Source organism: Balaenoptera acutorostrata, chromosome 9 (genome assembly GCF_949987535.1).
Source record: "Balaenoptera acutorostrata chromosome 9, mBalAcu1.1, whole genome shotgun sequence".
Classification (NCBI taxonomy): domain Eukaryota; kingdom Metazoa; phylum Chordata; class Mammalia; order Artiodactyla; family Balaenopteridae; genus Balaenoptera; species Balaenoptera acutorostrata.
In genome coordinates this window covers 13,386,001-13,393,289 of record NC_080072.1, presented here as the reverse complement: position 1 = coordinate 13,393,289, position 7,289 = coordinate 13,386,001, and the positions used below count along the sequence as shown (strand labels likewise).

The 7,289-nt window shown below is 36.4% G+C and overlaps 1 pseudogene; it reads left to right on the top strand.

The window, feature by feature from the left end:
- Positions 1-1,737: 1,737 nt before the first annotated feature.
- On the top strand, positions 1,738-2,653 carry LOC114237843 (olfactory receptor 4P4-like; annotated as a pseudogene).
- Positions 2,654-7,289: the final 4,636 nt, after the last annotated feature.

Here is a 7,289-nt window from a genome sequence, read left to right as displayed (position 1 = left end):
TTGTTAGCTATAATAAGGTAAGGAGGAAATTAAACAAAAAATATTAATCTCTATTTAGGTACTGTTAACTGTTGAACACTATGAGCCTGATGGTTATCTTTGCTTTGTTAAAAAAAAAGAGGTAAGGAAGCGTTCTAGCAGTACTGAATTCATAGTAGGAACAAACTGAGGTGTTTTTCTTGGTGAAATTAGAGTTGAATAATAATTTAAAATAGAATTGGTTTCTCATAGTATTGAGCATTTTAAAATGCTGCACTAATCACCTATTTACCATCTAAAATGATCTTAAAGAAACAAGTGTGGAATTTGTGAGTCACTGTAAATGATAGCTTCCAAGTAACTTCACTACAAAAGCATTCTGTATTTCATAAAGTCACCTGAGTGCCCAGATATGGTGCCTACATCTAACCAGACTGCAGTTGAACGTGTACTGTAGGGTTTACATCCCCACTGAGCATCAGTTAACCTCTCAACATTTTATAAAATAGCTCCCGGAGAGTACTCTGTATTTCACATGCTATTTTCCTCTGTGTAAATAATGTCTCAAGATTGTACAAAAGAGGAAAATGTTAAATCTTCCATCCATTCATTAATGGAACAGTCACTGACTACTGACAATAAATCTATCTTAGAGCTACATTCTATATCAACTTCTTTTGTTAATTTTTATTGCCTAGCTTGTATATAAAACACATAAAATAAAAGAAAGGAATGAATTTGTTGATTGTTTTTCACAACTTCCTTCAGTCGATAGTCTATATTTTGCTGAATCATTTTCAATCCTTCTTTGCTTTTAAGGTCTCTAAGGCTATGTTAGTTTTAAATGCCCAATTTGTATTATTTGTTCACGTCACAAGGAAGATAATTCTTTAAACAAATTAAATAATTCAAGCTGATGTATTTTCAATACATTTGCATTCGTGGGGATACACTCCCAAATAAAACAGAAAATTTGTCCAGATCATTCAGGAAGAAGTTCATTTGACCCTATCAATAAGGAACATGCTTTAAAAATGTGCCAGTCATGTCAAGTAAACTTTTGTTGTTATCTAAATTATATAATTAACGCTTGTAAAATATTTTCTCTATAATCTAATAATTTAAATATTCTATAATCATTGATGGTAATATAGAAAATTACTTCACTTTTCCCATGATAGAATTATTATTTTTTATTTATTTATTTATTTATTTATTTATTTATTTATTTATTTATTTATTTATTTATTTATTTATTTTTGGCTGTGCTGGGTCTTTGGTTCGTGCGAGGGCTTTCTCCAGTTGCGGCAAGTGGGGGCCACTCTTCATCGCGGTGCGGGGACCGCTCTTCATCGCGGTGCGCGGGCCTTTCACTATCGCGGCCCCTCCCGTCGCGGGGCACAGGCTCCAGAAGCGCAGGCTCAGCAGCCGTGGCTCACGGGCCCAGCCGCTCCGCGGCATGTGGGATCCTCCCAGACCAGGGCTCGAACCCGTGTCTCCTGCATTAGCAGGCAGACTCTCAACCACTGCGCCACCAGGGAAGCCCCCATGATAGAATTATTACACAATAGATTTGTTAATTAAGAGGAAACCAACTTAAATCTATCTATAAGGAATAATTAATATTGTTATTCATTGGATGTCATTGTTTGGTAAATTTAATATTATTATTATGGTGCTATATTAAAATATAGATTCATGATTTTTCTTGTCAGATATTTAAACCATCTGTTTATAATATATGTCGATCTGAACTATATGGAGAGCCAGAGCAACGTCTCAGAATTCATTCTTTTGGGACTTTCTTATGACCGGAACATAAAAGCATTTTGCTTTGTGCTCTTTTTATTCTGTTATATTGCCTCGTTGGTAGGAAGCCTTCTGATCCTAATCTCCGTTCGATGCTGTTCTCTTTTTCACCAACCAACGTACTATTTCCTCAGCCACTTATCCTCCATGGACATCTGCTGTACTTCCAGCATTACACCCAAGTAATTGGTGACCTGCTAGTGGAAAGAAAAACCATTTCCTACGGTAATTGCATGTTACAGGTCTTTTCCAAGCACTTGTTTGGAATGACTGAAGTCTTAATTCTTACAGTCATGGTCTTTGATCGTTATGTTGCCATCTGAAAGCCTCTCCACTACATGATTATCATGAACAGGACAAGGTACAATCTCCTAGTCTTAGCCGCTTGGGCTGGTGGGGCAGTTCACTCCTTTCCTCAGTTTTCTGTGACAATCCAGTTACCCTTCTGTGGTGCTAATAAAATTGATCACTATTTCTGTGATATTTTTCCTTTGCTAAAAGTTGCCTGTACTGATACCTACATCACTGGTGTCATTATGCTTGTCAATTCAGGAATGGTGACCTTAATGACGTTCGTGATTTTATTTTTTTCTTATGTAATTATATTATTCACTTTAAGAAATCACTCAGCTGAAGGAAAACGCAAAGCTCTCTCTACTTGTGGGTCTCATGTCACTGTGATATAGTTTTATTTTTTGGTCCTTCAATATTTACCTATCTTAGACTGCCCACCACTTTCCCTGAGGATAAAATATTTGCACTATCTTACACCATCATCACTCCTGTGTTCAATCCCTTAATCTATACACTGAGGAATTCAGAAATGAAAAATGCCATGAGAAAAGTTCAGTTTCAAACGTTATAGCTAAACTTTATTTAAAAAAGTTTGGGGGCTTCCCTGGTGGTGCAGTGGTTGAGAATCTGCCTGCCAATGCAGGGGACACGGGTTCGAGCCCTGGTCCAGGAAGATCCCACATGCCGCAGAGCAACTGGGCCAGTGAGCCACAATTACTGAGCCTGTGCGTCTGGAGCCTGTGCTCCGCAACAAGAGAGGCTGCGATAGTGAGAGGCCCGCGCACCGCGATGAAGAGTGGCCCCTGCTTGCCACAACTAGAGAAAGCCCTCGCACAGAAACGAAGACACAACACAGCCATAAATAAATAAATAAATAAATTTCAAAAAATAATAAAAATTAAAAAAAAAAAGTTTGGGTGCAGCTAAATATGGAAGCAAAGAGCTAGAATCTCACAGATTAATTGCTCCATTGTTATCATTTTATGAATGACAGAAATAAGGACTTAGTAAATATGAATGAAATACTTAGTTAACCATACAGAAAATAAACTCAACATTTAATTAACTTTGTGGGGTTTTGAGATGGTGCAAGAAGGGTTACATGCATAAAAGCATCTGGGATATAACAATTAAAGCAATGCTAAATAAGCAATGAATTTTGATGCAAAAGTGAAAATATTAATAATAATTTATTTAAAAATCAGGTGTAGTGGCAAGACTACATGATGTTTCACATGATGAAACATTCTGTATGACAAAGGAGTAAATCTACCATTTTAATACTGAGTTTTAATTTATGATAAGATTTTCACTTAAATGACCTCAAGTGGTATTTAGAAACAAATTACACAATAAGAAGTTTGTATAATAGAATTTGATTTAAAGGGATTCCTTGGTGTTAACTCCCTTGACTTTCCATTGGGGGGTAAAAATAAAAAGAGTGAAATCAGTTACTCAGAATGTTGAAAACACATTCACTGCTCTTCTGTCCAGTGTTCAGAATCTATTTAAATCAGTAAAGGAACTTAATCATAGAATGCAAGAAATTAGTAGGAAAATCACTAGTTATTGGATTCAGAACCTTTCCTGTTACGTGAGAAAAACATAAGCAAAAAATAAACAAGGATCAAACAAACTATAATTAAAAATCACTGTGACACAAATCTTGGAAAATGGTGACAATAGCAAATTATCTTCGTGACTATCATGAAGAGGAGACATCTGAGAAATATTTCCTAGAGAAACCTGAAAAATTTTTTTGCCCAGTTTTTATTTTATTTTATTTATTTTTTAAATTTTATTTATTTTTTTATACATCAGGTTCTTATTAGTCATCCATTTAATACACATCAGTGTATACATGTCAATCCCAATCGCCCAATTCATCACACCACCGTCCCCACCCCACCGTGGCTTTCCCCGCTTGGTGTCCATACATTTGTTCTCTACATCTGTGTCTCAATTTCTGCCCTGCAAACCAGTTCATCTGTACCAGAAACCTGAAAAATTTTTGATGAAATGTGTTTAGTTGCATCTCTAGTAAGATGCAAAAAAAAAAAAAAAAAAAAAAGATCTCCTAGAAAGCACCATACCATAAGAGAAAAGAGATTAACAGGATCATATGACTAGGATAATTGAAATATCCGAACAGTTTTAACTATGTAAATGTAACATAAGAATTACAACCATTATAAAAGTAATCTACACAGAAGAATAAAAAAGCAGAAAAATATTAAGGGACATATAATTAAATAGAATCTTCACAGCAGAGAAAAATTGGAAAAATTACTATTTTGGCAAGTTACTAATAAAACAAAAATATTGCCATTTAAAAATTCTCTTCTGAAAAAAAAACCACAGGACATTTGGCAAAGTCTAAATGTTTGATGGGAATGTTTTCAAAATGTCAAATTTTATTTCCAAATTGTACTTTATCATTTAGGGAAGAATAATAAAACCTTCCCATTTAAATTGGCTCATGAATTGAACAACACACGTTTCTTTCCTCAAAAAAAAAAAAAAAATTGAAAGTTATTTTAACAAGACAAGAGATGAGCCAATGTAAAGAAATCAAAATGGGGCCATTGGTGCTAAAAGGGATTGATGCTTTATGTTTCCATCATCAAAGGAAAAAATCATATGTTTCAGAGTACAAAACTAGGAGTTCCACCTTTACTCTTCATCTAATGTTTTATTTTTATCAAATTTACTTCGTTTCACTTCCTGTGGTCCTAATCATATAGTTCACTCCATATGTGATGTGAAGACTGTTTTGAACCAATATGCAAAGTTATTTATGTTGTTAATACCTTAGTGATTGCCAGTTCTAGAGATGGTGATGGTTGTCATTATTTTTGCCCTAGAAGTGCCTTATACTCATATTATATGATCTCAGAACATAGTCTTCTGTAGGGGGACACAAAGCTCTCTCAAACTGTAGTTCTCATAATGGTTGTAGTTTTGTTCCTTTTGCTTGTATCTATATTTATATTCTACCTACAGGGAGTGAGAACAAGAATATGGAAGTCTCTCTGTTTTACATTATGATTGCCCTGATGTTGAATTGTCTCCTCTATACCCCGAGAAACATAGAGGTGAAAATCTCCATTAGAAAAGTATGGTCTAGGGGCTTCCCTGGTGGGGCAGTGGTTAAGAATCCACCTGCCAATGCAGGGGACACGGGTTCAAGCCTTGGGCCAGGAAGATACCACATGCCGCGGAGCAACTAAGCTCATGTGCCACAACTACTGAGCCTGTGCTCTAGAGCCCATGAGCCACAACTACTGAAGCCCAGGAGCCCAGAGCCTGTGTTCCGCAATAAGAGAAGGCACTGCAATGAGAAGCCTGTGCACTGCAACCAAGAGTAGCCCTTGCTCGCCTCAACTAGAGAAAACCTGCGCACAGCAATGAAAACCCAACGCAGCCAAAAATAAATAAATAAATAAAATAAATTAAAAAAAAGAGGGCTTCCCTGGTGGCGCAGTGGTTGAGGGTCTGCCTGCTAATGCAGGGGACGCGGGTTCGAGCCCTGGTCTGGGAAGATCCCACATGCCGTGGAGCAACTAGGCCCGTGAGCCACAATTACTGAGCCTGCGCGTCTGGAGCCTGTGCTCCGCAACAAGAGAGGCCGTGATAGTGAGAGGCCCGCGCACCGCGATGAAGAGTGGCCCCCGCTTGCTGCAACTAGAGAAAGCCCTAGCACAGAAACGAGGACCCAACATAGCAATCAATCAATCAATAAAATAAATAAATCTTTAAAAAAAAAAAAAAAAAACAGAAAAATATGGTCTAAAGTGGGACATTCAACCAGGAATTAACATAGTGTTGTAGGTCAATTATACTTCAACAAACAAACAAACTCATAGAAAAAGAGATCAAATTTCTGGTTAACAGGAGTAGGAGGGGGAACTGGGTGAAGGTAGTCAAAGGTACAAATTTCCAGTTATAAGATAAATAAGCACTTGGGATGTAATGTACAACATGATTAATATAATTAACATTGATGTATGTTACATATGAAAGTTGTTAAGAGAGAAAATCCTGAGTTTATAATCGCAAAGAAATTTTTTCTTTTATTTTGTATCTATAGGAAATGATAGATGATCAGTAAACTTATGGTAATCATTTCATGCTATAAGTCAGATTATTATGCTGTACACCTTAAACTTATGCAGTGCTGTATATTAATTATATATCAATAAAACTAGAAAAACAAAAATGCAAAAAAAACTTAAATGACACATTCAAAATTAAAGTAAATAAAGTGATATTCATTACACTTTTGATCCTGTGTCCCCAGGGCATTTATCGTTTGGGATGTTATGTAAAGCATATAAGCTTTCTTTGGGGAGTCGGACTAAATAACCTGTAACATTGTATCAGCCAAAGAAGCAAGTTGATATGATTCAGATTGCTATCTGCACTTTAAAGAGGCCAACCACTGGGTTGGCTGAAAGTTCATTTGGGGAAATGGTCCTGGGTGTGACCACTTGGATTTAATGGTAAAAAGTGACCTTCTAAAGCACATTGTTGATCATATCCCCCTCCATAAATTTTAATGGAATGCTATTTACCTTGGAATAAAATCCAATCTTCTACTTGTTTATCAGAAATTTCCCAACATTGGTCCAGGTCTAACTTAGTAATGTCAGAAGTCACTGAATTGGAAGAAAGTACGGTGTTACAAGGATAGGTTTTGGGGTCAGGGAGACCTGGGTGACTACTCACTCTGTCAGTTTTTACCTCCAAGTCTTGGCAACTTGCTTTAATTACATTTCTCTGTTTTTAAAATGTCTATGAAATGGGGTAATATTGTATTTTATAAAGACACAATACTACCTAAGCTAACACATGTGAATTTTTAACATGGCATAGGGCTACCAGAAACTCATGTTAGATACTTTTCCTCTTTCCCTACCTGTTTCCCTTTGTTTGGATGCTTCCATTCAAGCTGGGTCCCTCGGCAGTCTCTAAGTGTACTCGAAAATTTGTCACCTAAGTGAGTTTTTTCTTCTCTCTCTGTTTAGGATCCCCCAACCCCATGCTTTAGGGTTCACATTTACATGTAATCCACACTTCAGATATTTTCTTGTTCAGGAAGATTCTGTAGCTCCATCAACAAGGTAAAAGTATGTCTAATTCCATTCCCGTTGTTTTATTGCCATTTAGCTGCGTGTTTAATCTATTTCAAATAACCTGATGACTTA